Source organism: Eleutherodactylus coqui, chromosome 4 (assembly GCF_035609145.1).
Source record: "Eleutherodactylus coqui strain aEleCoq1 chromosome 4, aEleCoq1.hap1, whole genome shotgun sequence".
Taxonomy (NCBI): domain Eukaryota; kingdom Metazoa; phylum Chordata; class Amphibia; order Anura; family Eleutherodactylidae; genus Eleutherodactylus; species Eleutherodactylus coqui.
In genome coordinates this window covers 86,655,269-86,674,447 of record NC_089840.1, presented here as the reverse complement: position 1 = coordinate 86,674,447, position 19,179 = coordinate 86,655,269, and the positions used below count along the sequence as shown (strand labels likewise).

Below are 19,179 nucleotides of genomic sequence, written 5' to 3'. Positions count from 1 at the left end.
CTAACTTGAATTGTTCCAACTATACTGTGTATTGTGCTTGTCCTTATTCCTGTTCTTTTACCATTAACTTGCCTTTATTAACCTGTAGTAAATACATTTTTCTTAACTTGACCCCCCTGTGTGCGTCCTTTCTGGTTGCGGAGACCAAACCACCTGCCTTGCTCTCGGTTCACAGTAGTACAGCACAATAGACTCTATGATTGAGGCAGTGCAGGTAGCAGTTACGGTGGGCGCTGAACAACAGACACTGGGAGACATGGTACAGCATGTATGACATCCCGGCCAGACCTCCTGTTCTCCTGTGCAGGCACTGGCAGACCCCCTAGGATGTGCTCCACCGTACTGAAGACCAGCGGAGCTCTCGCCTCCCTGCCCTGGCTGGCCACCAGGCTGCCCTTGTAGTTGGAGAAGCGGTTGGTGAAGCCGCGCTTGTTATCCATCCCGTGGCTGGTGCTAGTCCCAGGGCTCAGGCGGCGAGGTGGTGGCTACAGCGGCTGGTGGCAGAGCTGTCAGTGAGAATGTACATGCTGCAGCGGTCAGAAATACATGGGGCAGGAGCGGTGGAGAGTGAGAGGACTGGACGGCAGGCAGGTCCACAGCTGAGCTGTCACGCCCCTCAGTGATATCACCTGGAGTGCGGCCTGCATCTGCCGCACTTCCCTTCTTATGCCACTGCCGCAGCGCCTAGATGTGCATAATTTCCATAGAATCAGGATGAGCAATATTTAATTTTAAAAGTGTTCCTGATATTCTCAGCAAGGAACACATCATACAGGGAGGGGGGGGGGGGGCTGGGGAGAGTTTTGGGGAGTAAATGGTGCAGTTTTGAATTGTACAAGTGAAGATGTACATTCTTGGACTTGACTTACTCAAAGGACCCAGGATGGCTCAGGTTTGGATATTCCATATTGATTGAGATGTCATACGTGGGGTTCATGACGTCATATGCCCTGTGGATTTTTGGGTGAAATTCTTCCATGAAGACCTCTTCTGGTCAGACTTCTCCGAGCAGAAGATGGTGTACCGGGGCCCCTCTGGTTTCTGCCAGTTCTGAGATTATGTCACTGCTGGACATCTTATGATTTTAAAAGGCACTTAGAATGATGTCTTTCATATGTTGCAATAAGTTTCCTTGGGGCACCGGAGATCAGCTTATTTTAAGTAGGGGGGAACTGTAGTGGCCCAAAACACCTATTTCTGGCCCCTCCATATTTGTCATATATGTCATGTCTTCAATGCTACAGCATATGAGAGGTTAATGTCTGAAAGTGGCTGGAATATGTCTGGAAAAGTATCAATATCAGTCTAGTCACGTGATGACCGCATGTCTAGGTGGCCGTTGGGATGTTGTATATGTGTCACCGAATCTTTGATGCTCATGGTTATAGGCACTCTCAGAGGCTTGCTGAAATATGACCTTGGAGGCGCTGATGGTTGGGTTGGTGGTGGCCCCATAACTGAAGTATGCCTACTGTTGTATATGTGGCATCTGGTGGACAGCTTCAAAAACAGCAATGGTGACATTTAGTGGGGTGCAATATTCAAATAAAGCCATTATTGTTATCTGGAGGGTGCTGTCACCACAGCTCGCTTTAGCTACTCTGTGAGCCCAATGAAAATGAGTGGTGTCTCAATGATGACCAGCATGAGTGATGTCATGATGTGAGGCTGAATTTGGTAGAGGTCTCTTAATGTGTAGGCTTTCGGTGCCCTCCCTATAATCTGTCCTCGATCTGCTTCCCCTATAGCTTACATATCTGACTAAAACTAATTTCATCACATGTCATTGTACTTCTAAATGTGAAAGTTCTTCATGTTAAAGAATCATAGATTTGGAAGGGACCTCCGGGGTTATCGGGTCCAACCTGCTGCTCAATGCACGAATTGCTAAATCCTCCCAGATAGATGTCTATCCAGCCTCTGTTTGAAGACTTCCATTGAAGGAGAACTCATCACCTCCCGTGGCAACTTGTTCCACTCATTGATCACCATTACTGTCTAATATCTAATTTGTGTTTCCTCCCATTCGGTTTCATCCCATTGCTTCTATTCTTTCTTTGTACAAATGAGAATAGGGCTGATCCCTCTGTACTGTGACAGCCCTTTAGATATTTGTAGACATCTATTAAGTCTCCTCTTGGCCTTCTTTTTAGCAATCTAAAGATTTCCATATCTTTAAATCTCTGCGCTCATAAGGATTCTGATATGAAGGTAAATGACTTACATGGAGAGGAAGGGGTTAACCAAACAACAAACCCCTGCCTAAAGTCCCAAAACATCCAGATAGAAACAATGCCCAGAAAGTCTCCTCTCAGCCTTCTTTTTTAGGTCTGACCAAGGAAAGAGTAGAGGGGGATAATTACTTCATGTGATCTAGGCTCTATGCCTCTCTTAATACATGCTAGAACTGTGTTTGACTTTATGCTGCTGCATTAAACTTTTCTTTGCTTTTTTTACAATGTATTTTTTATTTGATTTTCAAAAGCATACAAATATAATGCAAAATAGGTGACCCTCAATACAATTGCCATAACATTGTGTTTCTCTTATAGTTTCCACTTAAACAGATATGGAAACATAAAAACAAGCATTGAGATGAAACATATGTCATGTTACTTCTGTGTTCTGTAACTTGTTATCAGTCATGTTCTGCTTGTTCCCACTCTGATCTGTGTTTGCAAGTAGGTCTGTGTCTCTCTGCTTCCCCAAGACGGTTTGGACACCTGTAGTCCTTCTCTGTGTTATATGCAGCTCCCCTTTACAGGTGCGGCCTTCCAAATGTCTTATGTCTCGCTCTGTGTGTCAGTTGGTGGATCCCTGACACAGTTCCCTATGCCAGCCTAGTTGGCTGGCTGTCTATTCCCCTGTATGAGGACACTTGAGTTTGCTGTGTGGCTGTGTGCCTTGTGTTTTTTGGTCCTGTTGCAAGCTTGCTGTGTGATTTGTGACCTGTGCTCTGTTCTGTCCTGTTGCAAGCTTGTTGTGTGATCTGTGACCTGTGCTCTGTTCTGTCCTGTTGCAAGCTTGCTGTGTGATTTGTGTCTTGCTGGTTCATGTCCGTTTGTTCGTTTATTTTCTGTCAGTTTGTGTCAGCTTGCTGTATGACCTGCAATCTGTGTCCTGTCCTGTTGCAGCGTTCTGTGTGAACTCTGTCCAGCTCTCCTAGACTTCTGGTTAGTGTAGGGACTAGCGGTATAACTAGGAGCTATGAAGTTGGCCCGCTAGCTTCCATGTTTTGTACAAAATGTCAACTAATACCTGGTATTTACATTCAGCTTATCACCTGTTAATAGTGGTTGCATTCTGGCTGCTGTATGCTGTGTTCTCTGCTCTGTGTGTCCTGCTGTTCTGTCCCCGTCGAGTGGCATGTGTATGTCTGTTGTTCTGTGGCGTGGTTCCTAGGATCAGCTAGGGCCCAGTTCCGAAGACTGCTGGGCTGCCCTGTATTGGGGCGATGTCCCTGCTTAGGTAGGACAGTGTCATCATCTCTTGTAGCACAGGGTCAGTTGCCTGAAATCCATGTGAATCTCCGGTGTTTCCCGTGTGCATGCATACTACACTACTACTACCATTTGGGTACGATCGTGTGGGCCCCTGTGCTTCGGTTGCCCACACGATCGTAACACATAGTGGTTCCAGGCCTGTAACGTGGCACGCATAGGCGGGGACCCCTCCTCCACACCCACCAAAGGTGGACAATTCGGATATAAGGTTCGGATCAAGCATGCACCCAAAATGGAACCCAGTGGTCTGTTTTTGTTTAATTGCTTTTCCAAAAGACTCCATGACGGTACCTCCGAATCCTTCAGCCAGGCCCCAGTCTGACTAAGAATAGTTGCTCAATAGTATGAGTGCAAATTTGGGACACCCAATCCCCCCTGTCTACAGTGTTGGTATAGGATCTGTGCTGCCACTCTGTGTCTTAATATTCAAAATATAGTTCAGTAGTTGTTTTTGAAATCCTTCTATTGTCTCTTGTGGAATTGGGTAAGAAAGGGTACGGAAGAAGCATAGAATTTTTGGCAATATAACATCTTGTAGAGCATTATCTTCCCCATCCAGGAGTGTTCCATTTTCCCCAATCTTTGCATCTCTTTTTGAATAGCGGAAAATAAAGGGCCCAGATTAATTGAGACAATCATGGACAATGGGTAACATAGTTTTATGCCCAAATATGGGATTTCAGATTGCCATTGAAAGGGAAACTCACTCTGTATGTCTAGCTTTAATTGTTCGTCTATGTTGATAGCTAGTATTTGCGATTTATCTACATTTAGTTTATAATAAGAAGCTTTGCTGAACATCTCTATATTTACTGCTTATTTTTTCAGAGAGTTTAAGGGATCAATCAAAGACAGGAAAACATCATCCGCGAAAAGTCCAATTTTGTGTTGTCGGAACCCCAAAGGAACTCCCCGTATCTCAGAAGTGATTCTTATTAATTCCGCTAAGAGTTCCATTAGCATAATGAACAACAGGGGAGAAAGAGGGCATCCCTGCCGTGTCCCGTTCGTAATTATAAATGACGAAGATAGGGTGCCCTCTACTAATACCCTAGCAAACGGTGAAGAATACAGGGCGGGGACAGCTTGTAAAAACCTTGATCCCGTTCCAAATTTTTTAAGCGTTGCAAATGCAAATTCCCAGTGTAGTCTATGGAACGCCTTCTCCGCATCCAGGGCAAGGAGAAGAGAAGGCGCCTGACTCGACCCCAGCATTTCCATCAGGTTTAGCGTCCTCCTCGTGCCATCTGCTGCTTGCCTCCCCTTAGTGCAACCTACTTGATCCTTATGAATCACCTCTGGCAAGACTTTTAAGAGTCTTTCAGCAAGAATTTTGGAGTAGATTTTGGTGTCTGAATTGAGGAGAGATATTGGTCTAAAGTTAGATGGTGTGGTAGGGGGTTTACCCGGTTTAGGAATTGTGGCAACTTTTCTTTGCTTTTTACATACCCCCCAAATCCTTTTTTTTTAATAGCTTTTGGCTTTTCTTGTAAGCTTCAATTCATAATTAGCTTTAGCTTTTCTGACACTTGCCCTACAGTTTCTGCAGACCACATTATATTATACTCTTTTTTATTTCTCCAAAACATAAATATTTATTATTCAGGTGGTATAAATGTGGCAATAGCCGGTAAGACTGCTTCAAAAGGTAAATATTAAAAAAGTGGTGACCAATAACCCACAAGTAATAATAATAATAATCTTTATTTATATAGTGCCAACATATTCCGCAGCGCTTACGAAAAGGGGAGAATAGATATAAGAAACAAAGATACAAAAACCACTGTTACATGAAGTAATCAATTGAAGGAAACAGTAGGGGTGAGGGTCCTGCTCCAACAAGCTTTCATACAACAGATAATTGGTGATACAGAGGGTAAAGGGCTGGAGATGTGCACAGTATGGCAGGTGGAAAGTGTGGGATGCTATACTCATAGACAATGGTCAGACTTAAGCCGTATAGTGGCTGAATCGGTATGACTGCAGGGGGTGGTTGATTATGGCTAGCAGGGACTGCAGTCAGTAGGTCAGGGAGCATGTTTTCAGGCAGTGTAAATAGGGGTTTGGTTTAGGGCATATGGTATGCCTCACTGAAGAAGAGCATTTTTAGAGCATGCCTGAAGTTTTGTGTGTCAGGGATTGCCTGGATAGTTTTAAGTAGCGCATTCAAGAGGATCAATGCTGCTCTGGAGAAGTCTTGGACGCGGGAATGAAAGGTTCGTGTTGGGGCTCATGCCCACTGCCGTTGCGAAATACACCGTGGTTTTACGCCACAGGAGTACCAGCATTGTAAACAAACCGTGGCAGCTGCTGATCGCGCAATATCGCACGTTTTTCCTAAATTGATGGAGACCACCCACGGCATAAATCTGTGGGAAATATAACATGCCATATTCCACTGTGGATTTATGCCACAAGAGCCGTTGTACAAATTCATTTGTGGGTATTAGCCCTTAAAGGGGTTGTCCCGCGCCGAAACGTTTTTGGTTTTTTTTCAACCCCCCCCCCCCCCCCCCGTTCGGCGCGAGACAACCCCGATGCAGGGGTTAAAAAAGATCACCGGACAGCGCTTACCTGAATCCCCGCGCTCCGGTGACTTCTTACTTACCCGGTGAAGATGGCCGCCGGCATCTTCTCCCTCCGTGGACCGCAGGGCTTCTGTGCGGTCCATTGCCGATTCCAGCCTCCTGATTGGCTGGAATCGGCACGTGACGGGGCGGAGCTACACGGAGCCCCATTGAGAAGATAAGAAGACCCGGACTGCGCAAGCGCGTCTAATTTGGCCATTAGACGGCGAAAATTAGACGGCAACCATGGAGACGAGGACGCCAGCAACGGAGCAGGTAAGTGAAAAACTTTTTATAACTTCTGTATGCCTCATAATTAATGCACAATGTACATTACAAAGTGCATTAATATGGCCATACAGAAGTGTATAGACCCACTTGCTGCCGCGGGACAACCCCTTTAAAGAAGTGCTTAATCTGATTTCTGTAGTGGAGTGGAGGGCGCTGACTGGGTGGTGGATTGAGATGAGGGAAGCAATGTAGGGTGGTGCTATGGAGAGCTTTATGGATGAAGGTAGTGAGTTTTAATGAGATTTTATATTTGATGGGCAGCGGCTGGCACAGGGCAGATGCATCCAAGTAGCGGCTGGACAGCAAGATGAGCCTGGCTGCCGCATTCAGGATGGATCGGAGAGGGGAGAGTCTGGTGCGGGGAAGGCCAATCAGTAGCGAGTTGCAATAAACGAGCTGAGAGTGGATGAGAGCAACAGTGAGCGTTTTAAGTGTGTCCAATCCATGGTGCTGCTTTGAGAATCTCAAATTGCAATAATTTCCAACATTCTTGGACATTTTCACGGTTAAATACATCCATCCAATCTCCCATGATCCCCATGTCATACTGTTTTTGAGAGCTTGGCCATCTGATGTAGAAAGAGTTCATCCATATCTTCTGCTTGTCCAGGTGGCCTATAGTAAATATCAAACAGAAGAAAAGTGCAGGACTTATTCTTTGGTTGGGTTCTATTTTGATACATTGATTATGCTTTATTATATTCCCCCTCCCCCTCTTTTTTTTGGGGGGGGGGGGATTGTTTAGTTGTAGGCTTTTCCACATTCTTTGTCATTGAGTATATTGCCTTGTTGAGGGTAAGATGGGTTTTATATTTAGTACCTGACTCTATATGCCCTATTTTGTTACTTCCGTGTTGCGTGTCATGTGATCATTTTGATCACATGGCTCTGCTATGTGATTACCTACGGATTCCTTTTGGCGTCCACTTGGCGTTGCTCTTACCATTGCTAAGTTACATACACAGTTTATGCCGCTATTCACTGCGGGATAGTGCCGCGATACCAGCCTTTTCTTGAGCATGCGTGGTGAATCGTTATGGACACGATGACGCATGACATAGCGGAGGAGGCTCCATGTTCCACTCCGGTTGCACTGCCTGTCCATATTTGGTATGTGCTATTTGTGTGCACCTGTTTTCTTTTATGTATTGATTAATGTGGGTGTATACTTGTGTATGATTTGTGTAAACTCTCTCATGTTTTGTTACTTAAGTGATGTCCATGTATGTATTGGGTAGCTTAAAAAAGGCCTCATTTGGGCCAAAACGTAGCCTACCCCTTTTAATGAAAGATCATGGAATAATAAAGATCAAAGCTTTTGTTGCAGCAGTGCTGAGATCGCTGCCGGATTAACGAAGACCGGTGCGGGTTTTAGATTTGGTTCTACACCTTCTAGCTCAGTAGCTGTGACGTAATGTAGGCACATCTGTTGGTAATTAGCTGGGTATTTACCTGGGCTGATACTGAGCTAAGGTGCTATGTATTGTCATTTGCTATCTGTCTGAGCTGGCAGTCAGTAGCTCCCGTGGTCAGCGTGTTGACCACTGTTCCTTACTCCGGACGGCTCTGTGTGCAGCGGCTTATCCTACTAAAGCTAAGTACTGTGTTTTATTTTGTTTTATCCCTTATCAGTTTCGCCAAGTAGGGTTACTTAGGCCCCAGGAATGAGTGCAGGCCCGCACCTATTGACGCGATCAGTCTGCTGTGGTAGGCAGGGCCTTCTCCCTCGCTCATTACGTAGTTAGGGAAAGACTTCCCGTTTTTTTATTTTTCAGTTTGTTTTGGCCGCTGCACTGTGAGCATTTATTGTGCACGTCTGCAAGTGCTTGTCCAGTACGTCCTGTGCAGACATAACACCTTTCTTATGAAATTTTTGCATGCTGCCACTTCTATTTTCTCTGGTATTGTTCATTAAGTCTGGAGGCTCAGTCTCTAATCTAGTGACTTCCATTTTTCCACCTCACCCTGTTGGGGTTTAAATTGAGTGCTGCTGGATACTTCTTTTCTTGCTCTGGACATATCTAGTGATATACATCTATATGGATTTGTGTTAGGCTCTCAGGGACTCCTATCATTATGTGGAGATTTCCTTGCAATCCTGGTAGAGTGATCAATCGACGCTTTGCCGTGACAAGCGTTCGCAGTGGTGAGCGGGCTCTTATTAGTTGATCTGTATCGAATCGGTAAGAGTGGCGGGATCAATCAGGGTCCGCTTAACTCTCCTATACTCCCATCCGTGACAGTATGGGTTATATGAAATAGATATTATCTACTCCTGATATATAATTTATAATGCCCTGCGGCTTTTGGTAAGTAGCCTATAGTAAATGCCTACAATGGTGTCATTTCTGTTATTCTCTCCTTGTATTCTTACCCAAACAGTTTCTACAGAACTACTATGTTTTTGAAGCTTGAATCTCTGTGGACATGTATGTATTCTAGAGATGAGCGAGTACACTCGCTAAGGCACTACTCGCTCGAGTAATGTGCCTTAGCCGAGTATCTCCCCGCTCGTCCCTAAAGATTCGGGGGCCGCCGCAGCTGACAGGTGAGTTGCGGTGGGGAGCAGGGGAGAGCGGGCGGGAGAGAGGGAGAGAGAGATCTCCCCTCTATTCCTACCCGCTCTCCCCCGCTGCTCCCCGCCCCCCGCCGGCCCCCGAATCTTTAGGGACGAGCGGGGAGATACTCGGCTAAGGTACATTACTCGAGCGAGTAGTGCCTTAGCGAGTATACTCGCTCATCCCTAATGCTCTCCTAACATACAATGCAATACCTCATCCTCTTTTATTAGTTCTGTTTCTTACAAATATATTGTATCCTTCAAGCCTTGTGCAGCATCCCATTAAGGAGACCCCGGACACCTGACATACGTGAGGAAGCTGGGAGGGTATAGTGCTGATGTGGCATGTACCAGACTCCTTCCCAGAGGGACACATGCAGCTAAGGCAAGAGTATCACTGCAGGCCACCTGGGACACCCTTAGGATAGGGAGATGCCCACCAAACAGGATAACAGGGGTTGTAGTTGTCATGCGTGACGCCACTGTTTCTGCACACACCGGTATGACCCTCGGCGGAGAATAAATTCAGCCACAGACAGTTCTGAGTACCATGGGTCTCTAGGAATGGTTAGAGCCCAGCATAAACTTTACTTGAAAAACTTGCAAACAGATAACACAAGGCAGTTCAATTAAAGACTTTACAGTGCAGGCAAATTACTTCAGAATGGAGTACTTCCACATGGCTCTCATAAGCTCCAAGACGCACATTTGTGAACAAAGCTTTGTATCTTGCAGTATCTCCACCCTGACTTGAAGATGCGTGGGTGAGGCAATTAAGGGTGTACCTCTACGTGGTGATCCAGACTTCAGACTACCACATAGGAAATGTAGACGATTAAATAGTAGCTCTGCACTGGCCATGAGAAGAAGTAGTTACTGACAAATGCTCTCTCACTATTGGGGGCTCACTCCGCTTACATCCAACTCCCAAGCAACACGGGAAATCTCTCCTCCTCTTCCATCTTCACCAAAGGGAGGCGGAAGGTGCCTCCATGTGGCTCTGTGTTAGGTCACAGACCAGATGGAAGGCCACTACCTCTGCAGAACTCTGAACTCCTTTTCCGCTCTCAATCACTCACTTTTATAACCTACTCTGATACCACATGACATGACATACTTGATACATTTACATGCAGGGTTTGTATTTTATTAAACATTTAACCCTTCTAGTACTGCAGCTGTGCAACACACATACTGGAAATAACAAGAGAGCTTTGCACAGTGCATCAACATAAGACACACATGTATCACATTTAAGGAGGGGACCAGGTGTACTGGGCCACTACACTAGTATTCTAATCATGTGTATCATCCCTCCATGTTTTGGTGATGCCTATGACATCATATTTCTCTTCCTGTGTTAGGAGCTCCAATTCTCCTTGTTTGTTTCCCATGCTCTGCATTTGTGTAGAAACATTTTAGTTTGTGATCCGTGTCTCTTGCTCCTCTACTTTCCATCTAAATTTTTCATCTTCGTTCTTTCCATACACTTCTAACAGCAAGGTTCTCAAATGAATTCATTAGATGTATATTTTTACCTGGCCTTTCACTTCCCTTCCCATATTATCCTAGTTTAAAGCTCCCCTGATAAGTGTGACAAAGTGCCCACATAATATATGCCTACCTGTCTTTGTAAGGTGCAACCTGTCTCACATGATAGATATTATTGGCTACAATTATGAGGTTCTTAGCGCACATTTTGAAAAAAATGTGCGAGCCCATCTGCCCCGTCACGGCGACCTCATTCAGATGGGTCCCTACACTAAGACTATATTTGTTGTATTAACCCTACTATATTCTACTTTATATAAACCCCCTATGTAAAGATAGATAGGTAATGGTGCTGTGAGTGATCATACAAGCAAAGTGCAAAATCATACTGCAAGTAATAAAGGGGTTATCCAGGAATAACTAGCTTCTGAATTAGTAATCACTAAACTTCCTCTAACCATCTGATATCCTCATCTATGTCCAAGCATTGTAACTTCTGACCTCCAACTGCAGGTGACCCCGAAGTTCCGGGACTGCGGGCATAATAGTGAGGATATCAGAAGCTTGGAGCTCATCTAGCAATCACTTCTATAACCACTATAAAAATGCTATTTCATTATTCCCAGAGAGTCCCTGTAAAGCCGACCAATTACACTGCAGATCTCCTGTTCTAAGTGTTAGTGTAGGGACCCATCTGAATAAAGATGCCATGGGAGGCCAGATGGGAAGAAATACTAGAAAATGTGAGCTACCCTTATTTTATTGTGGGATGATCTGGAGTGTAATTGGAGGGCTTTATCCATTGCAGTATGTCCTGTATTCTGCTTCTGTTCTATATGGTCAGTCACATCAGTGTCAGACCGGCTTATTTTTAAAATATATATTGATCCATTACATAATGAATAAAGAATAAGCATTTAAAATTAGACAATAAATGAAATAAATATATGACAGATACTACATATAAATCTACTACGTATAAGGAAAATATATGCATTAGGGGAAAAGACAAGCAAATACATACATCACATATATGGACAGTACATGATACGTGTAACTACTTTAAATAGTAAAAAAAAAAGTCACATATACATACTTAAAAATATACTAGCGCATAGAAAAAATATAACATGGATATAGACTGTACACACCAATGAATATATTACAATACACAAATATATCATAAATATGGATTGCATAACCATAAATATAAGTAACATCATAGAAATATATACTATATATGAACAATACATATCTATAAACATAATCATTAAACATAAATATCTGATATGTGGACAATATGTGCTTATAAATACATTGCATCATACAAATAAATTAATCAAATATAAAGAGAATGCATACGACCTGTAAATATATTGTATTACACACTACATATATCACATATACAGTCATACCCAGAAATATTACACATATTATGAATTGTTTGCATATTTGATATATTGATTTATATCTAAGTATATTAAAATTATTAAATAAATATACCAAATATAAGGAAATAATATAAGGAAATAATGTATCAAAATAGACTACACATAGCTAGAAATATAATACATTATGCAAATAAATACCACATATAAAATGCCATCTATAAATATATTACTCTAAAATATTATTACATTCTACAGAAAACATAACCTGCTCCTAAATATATGATATTATCCCAATAATGTATCGCATATAAAGAAAATATATACCTAAAATATATGTTACCTATAAATACATTACATTATACAAATACATATACCACATATATAGACAATACATCAACTAAGAAAAGGAAAAAGATATCAGCTCTCCGCCTGTTGATTGTAGCAATCGGCCTGCAACGAATCCACGCAATTCACGATGAAGAGACCTGGACTTCTTTTCTTCAAGCTTTCAAACACAAATGACACAAGATGGCACGAGTTTACAGCTTTAGACATTCTATAGCAATTATGATGTCATACCATGTCTGTGATGTCATATGCTCTGTGATGTCATCATAGCTGCCATTGTTGTTCTATGCTGCTTAGATCTTACAATGTAACATACAATTAGATTAGGATTACATACTGGGATTCCTAAAAACAGTAACAAAAAAGCTGACAGCAGAGAATTGTAGCATATAGATTTATGTCACAAAATGCTTTGCGTCATCCACATTATGGGCAAAACTATCTAATGAAATTGTCCCAACTTGACCACCCCTATATATACTGTACACCCTAGTAGAGCATATGGATGCAATAGAGGGGTCCCCACCTAGGACTCCTCTCTATATGCCACAGCAGAGACCTACTGCCAGAGACGCTTATAAACCATAGAAGAGGTTGTCCAGATGAGACTCGGCATAGTTTGTACTTTTTAGATGGGCAAACATATAGGGGGAGATTTATAAAACTGTCTAAAAGATAAACTGCCTCAGTTGCCCCTAGCAACCAATCACAGCGCAGCTTTTATTTTGTATTCTGTTCTGGTAAAATGTAAGCTGAGCTCTGATTGGTTGCTAGGGGCAACTAAGGCAGGTTATCTTTAAGACGGTTTCATAAATCTGCGCTGCAATGCAGTGGTGTAGCAAGGTCAGGTGGTACCCGATGCTGATTTTTTTTTTGTCAGACCCCATCCCCTTTCAATTTTAAAATTCATTAAAAAAAGAAAATCAAGATACTTACAGTTACAAGCGTAATTTTCTGGTTTATTTACGTAACATTGTGAGCAGAAACACTAAAGGACTTTGTCTCCCAACTGTGTTCTCTGCACATTTTAAATAGCATCATCAAGATCAGTAGCGCTGCCTGTTTGGGTATAAATTAGCTCAAACACGCAGTTACCGCCGCAACATTCAGCAGAGGTGCCCGTGTTTGCATTGGCGGCAGGTTTGGTCACATGACCGATCTTGTGGGCTGTGACTGATGACCCGGGCAGTCCTGGGACCGCCGACGTCATCAGTGACCCGCATAAGCAGCCAATGAACAGGTATATATGCCTTTTAATTGGTGGTGGGCGTGCCAGCGCATAATTTGCGCTGGCTCGCCCATTCAGAAGACCACACATCACGGCGTAGTTGCCAAAAAGATAGACTATGATCTATCTTTTTGCGTGCTGGGATTTTCTCAACGTGATTACACCATGCTGTGAATGAGCCCATTGAAAGCCATTGGTTCTCTTGAATGTGTTTGGCACTCAGGGATTTTCCTAGGGCAAAACCGAGAAATCACAGCCGTGTAAGACAGCCGGCTTCTCTCACATGGATGGTTTTAGCTGCATTTTCATCGTATTTTAACCCCTGAATGACCAGCCCATCGTGTTTTTACATCCTAGTAAAGTGGGCTTTAATCCCTGAGGACGTACAAACATGCTTCCTGCAGGGATTAAAACCACGTGGGCTATGGACGTGACAGGAGGTAGCTGACAACATGGAGCCCCTACCCCCCACCCCGGAAATGCGATCGGCGCTATCCAATGAATAGCGCCGTTTGCATTTAAAGTGCAAAAAAATTTTTAAAAAGTTAAAGATTGAGCTGCCCTCATGGATCGTCATTATGTCAGCGCATGTGCAGAAGACTGGAATCTGTTGGGGGGAGTAGATGAAATGCTTGAAGGTCAACTAGACTGCCCTGGAAGGGTCAAAGCTCTGGCTGTTTGGTTCCATAGGCGCATAGTCTGCAAATAATGGTACCAGGACGACCACCTTTTTTTTACAACCCTTCCCAATCCATAAGAATAGCTGCCAGCTTCTCATTGACCATGATCCAAGATAGTTAGTATTGACTTTGTGAAAACTAAATTGAGATTTTCCTCCAGGAGTGGGCGATTGGGATCCATGCAACTAGGAAACAATAGGTTATCCATTTCTGGGTGTGTTTGGGGATGTTAGGGATTCGTTTAGCCAGTAGAGCTTCCCAGGGCGTTTTTTTTTTTCTTCTAGTGACAGGTTTGTAATGGAAAATATTAAAGTATATACCTGGATCCAGAACCTACGAAGCCTAGGGCAATTCCACTAAATGTGTAGGAAGGAACCCTCACCTCCACATCCTCTGAAGCATAAGCCTGACATCCCAGGGAACATACTGGCCAGTCGTCTCGGAACCATATACCATCGCATTAAAATGTTGTAGCCCGCCTCCATTATTGCTACATTAATAGAAAGCTTTGCTGTTGAAATGGCTATTTTATGCCAGTCTGAAATGGGCAATTCCTCGCCCAGCTCTTTCTCCCATCTCCTCATATATTGGAGTTTATCAGTGGGTGTTGTAAAGTGGGACTACAATTTGGCGGTTTCTTTTTTTTTTTACCAGGACCCCTGGCGTTTGAGTTGCACAGGCTCTCAAAACTAGTTCGTTCTAGGTCCCGTCTATTCTCCGTGAGTGCTAAAACATAGTGCTTAATTTGTTGAAGACGAAACATCTCCGAGCCTGGGATAAATTGAACAGCCTGGAAAAACTCAAGCTGTCTGAAGCCAAGTCTATCCACAAAATCAACTATTCTGGTGAGGTTCCTCTCTATCCACCATTCAAACTCCTTTTTGTTCATACCTGGGGGAAAGGTGGGATTACCAAAGATACTGGATATCTGGAGGTGCTTATATGTTTAAGAGAGTCTATCCCAGAGAGCCAGGGAGGAAGAAAGGGTGGGATTCATGATTGCTTTTTTTATGTTCCATCCGTTATCATACGTGATCTACCTCATCACCTGCCCATGTGGCATGGGATATGTTGGTGAAACCACTATGGAGGTGAGATCACGTATGGTGAAGCACAAGAGCACTATTAGGACGAAAAATTTACAACTACCTATATCCCGACACTTTGTAGAGGCAAGACATAGCATTAGCCAATTTAAGTATAGAGTTATTGACCACGTTCCCATGCTCCCTAGGGGTGGGGACAGAGAGTCATTACTTAAAAAGCGTGAGCTCAAATGGATCTATGAACTTGATACTATGTCCCCGAAAGGACTTAACCAAGAATATGTCTTCCAGCCATTTCTTTAAAAATCTTGTAAACACACATCAGGATATGTATATGTGCATACATCTCCAAGGATATGTATATGATGATTTTATCGTTTGTCCATGTACTGATATTCACTTTTGTTTGTCTCTTTTTCGCAGGACCCTCCTGTCGTTGGTTTCCTCGCCTCACGTCCTTGGCACTTGTCACTTCAAGTATTTTGTCGTGTATATATTTACATCTACTCTCAATAAATTTCTAAATTTGCATTTCAGAGATTTCCCTTTTTCTCTTCTTTTCCCCAAAAAATTCTTTGACAGACTAGTTACCAGAACATGAGCTCTGGACGGATATGCGTGCAATGAGTGAACATAGTAAACCATACATATCACGTGTTTTGAATAACTATCCATACACTATATAGTGGGATACTATAAAGACATGACTGATTTTCGGTTGTCTTCGTCATGATAGTATGGTGAAATATAATAAGTCATTGGGATTCAAAAATACCCCTGCGAATTTGATAGCTGATGCATATTCAAATATTCCGTCTTGAGGGATATAGTAATATATGTCATTACATTTCAACTATGTCTGGTCCAGTCTGATCAAAATCTTAATTAATAGTTGCTATGAATCGAATAGACAGAGCAAATACGTTTATTCTTCATCCTTTATATATAATACACAAACTCAATTCATTTGAGAAATCAATTTTATTCATGGAATACAACATATGATATATATGACAACATCCAGGTTGACCTGATATGCTGTTTGCTTTGTCTTGATATAGATATATATTATGCAATATAGCGGCTTTCTATGCCGCCGGTCTATGAGGAGTTAAAAGTACTTTCTTGTGAGAAGGATAATCCCACACATGCGCTGTGACATTTTTCTTGTTTTTCCACGGTCCACTTGGTTAGGAGGACAGTCATCGCGATGATTGAGATCCCGCGCATGTGCAATGCACTTGCAGGACCGTGGAATGGCAATCTCTGGTTCTTCCGCGTTCCATCTTGGCTGGAGACCTGTTCTTGCGATAAACGAGATCTCGCACATGCGCAGTCGCACGCACAGGGTGCGATGTCGGCGATTAGATGCTGTCATCAATTATGCGCCCAGCACCGGCCAGGACGAGGTGAACGAGGCAATCAGCGACAGATGAGGTATACCTGTGCACTGTATGTTGCTATTGGTTGTGTCATATCACATTTTACCTATATATATTGTGCACTTGTACTGTTATGTATTAGCTTGAGGAAGGTCTACCTGACCGAAACGTTGCTACCTTATTTGTAATGGGGTAATAAAGCGTTTTGCATTTTTTCTACATCCCTGTATGCTGCCAGTTACTGCTGTTTTATCTGGAAAAACTCAAGCTGTCTGAAGCCAAGTCTATCCACAAAATCAACTATTCTGGTGAGGTTCCTCTCTATCCACCATTCAAACTCCTTTTTGTTCATACCTGGGGGAAAGGTGGGATTACCAAAGATACTGGATATGTGGAGGTGCTTATATGTTTAAAGAGAGTCTATCCCAGAGAGCCAGAGAGGAAGAAAGGGTGGGATTCATGATTGCTTTTTTTATGTTCCATCCTGTGCCAAAAGATTTCTTCTAGTAGTAGGGGCAAGACTACCTGTGCCTCAATTAATCCCCAAAGTGGTTTATCATGATGGGAGAAGATGGAGACAATTGGGCTGCATGATAATATTTTATGATATTGGGGACCCCCAAGCCTCCCACGCTCCGATTCGCGTATAGGGTAGACTGCTGAATACGTCTAGATTTGTTAGACCAAATGAAAGCCAGAAGTTTGGACTATAAGCTTTTCAAATCTACAGCCGGGATAGGAATGGGAAAAGCACGGAAGAGATATAGAATTTTTGGAAGCATGACATTTTAATAGAATGGATTCTACCTAGCCAGGATAAGTTGTATGATGCCCAAGTATTTAGGTCTTGCTCTAAATTCTTAATTAAGGGGGAATAGTTGGCTTGGTATAGGGTCTCAAAAGGGTTTGTAAGATATATACCTAAATAAGGAAGGCTCTTTGTGACCCATTGAAAATTAAAATTAAGTTTCAGGAGTTTAAGCATTGGGGGAAGTAAATTTAAATTCAGAGCCAACGATTTAGTATCATTGACTCTGAGGCCTGAGATCGTTCCAAATTTATACAGAATCTGATATATGTTAGGGAGAGAAGTGAGGGGAGAAGAAACAAATAACACATCATCTGCATAAAGAGCACATTTATGTTCCTGTTCCCCAATGTGGATACCCCTGACATTCACATTTGCTCTGAGCATAGATGCCAATTGCCAATGCAAAAAGAAGGGGCGATTTCAAATGCTATTGTGTCGGACTCAAAGCCTCAGATCCAGAGGCGTAACTTGAAGCTCCTGGGTCCCAATGCAAACTCTGTAGGAGGGACCCCAGCTATAATGCTTTATTCATAGTACTGGGCTCCCTACATGGAAAAGAAAGGCCTTATGGGCCCCCTAAGGCTCCTGGGCTCGGGTGCAACCGCATCCCCTGCACCCCCTATAGTTACGTCAGTGCTCAGATCCGAAATGATGCAGAGGTGAAGGTATACAGAGCATGAATCAATGTTCTAAACATTGTTACAAATCCCATTCCCTTAAGAATAAAGAATAAATATTGCCAGTAGACAGAGTCATGTATTTATGTACTTGATTCTGGTGCTGCACTATACTGTACTTGATTCTGGTGCTGTTTATGCTATAAGTTTGGTTGTGGTGTAGTATTTATCATATACGTTTGCCAGAGGTACCATATTTATGTACTGAGCTTGGTTCAGGTGTTAATTTTATGTTATGAGTTTGGTCCTGGTGCCGTAAATCAATACACCTAAAGGTGAAAGCCCTAACTGACTGACTCGTCACTAATTTGTCGTACAAACATGAGCTTTGGCACAACCATTCTTTAGGTCCTAAATAAGAAAAGTAAAGGGGTTACAACTCGATTATTCAATACTACGGTAAGTGCAAAAGTATTGGCACCTCTGTGTAATGTACCTAATCTAATTTTCTAACTTCCTGGTGTTGCACAAACATAAAATTTGGTAAAATCATTTTTTAGGTCCTAAATAGATAACATAAAGAGGTTACAACTTGATTATTCAATGCTAAGTGCAAAAGTATTGGCACCCCTATGTAATGTAACTTCCCAGTGTCGTACAAACATAAATTTTGGCACGACCTTTCTTTAGGTCTTAAATAGGAAAAGTAAAGTGGTCACAACTTGAAAATGCAATGCTAATTTCAAAAGTACTGGCACCCCTATGTAATGTACCTAATCTAATTCTCTAACTTCCAAATGTCGTACAAACATGAAATTTGGCACAACCATTCCTTAGGTCCGAAATAGGAAAAGTAAAGGGGTCACAACTCGATTATTCAATGCTACGGTAAGTGCAAAAGTATTGGCACCCCTGTGTAATGTACCTAATCTAATTCTCTAACTTCCTGGTGTTGCACAAACATAACATTTGGCAAAATCATTATTAGGTGCTAAATAGATAACATAAAGGGGTTACAACTTGATTATTCAATGCTAAGTGCAAAAGTGCATCCCTATGTAATGTAACTTCCCGGTGTCGTACAAGCATGAAATTTGGCACGAGCATCCTTTAGGTCCTAAATGAGGAAAAAGGGGAGGGGTGGCACATTCTGACTGAGTGACTCGACACGATTTCTCTAACTTTACATTGCACTTTATACATATTTTACTGTTTACAGGTGGGTGAACATCAGGTCACAGTATGCTGCAGTACCGCAACGAAA

The 19,179-nt window shown here is 42.6% G+C and overlaps 1 long non-coding RNA gene across 1 annotated transcript in view; it reads left to right on the top strand.

The window, feature by feature from the left end:
- LOC136624672 (uncharacterized) overlaps positions 1 to 15,635 on the top strand; it is a 70,736-nt gene extending 55,101 nt beyond the window's left edge. Inside the window, exons 3-4 of the long non-coding RNA XR_010792376.1 lie at positions 14,714 to 14,904; positions 15,529 to 15,635. This is a non-coding gene — a long non-coding RNA (uncharacterized lncRNA). The remainder of the gene's footprint in view (positions 1 to 14,713; positions 14,905 to 15,528) is intronic.
- Positions 15,636 to 19,179: the final 3,544 nt, after the last annotated feature.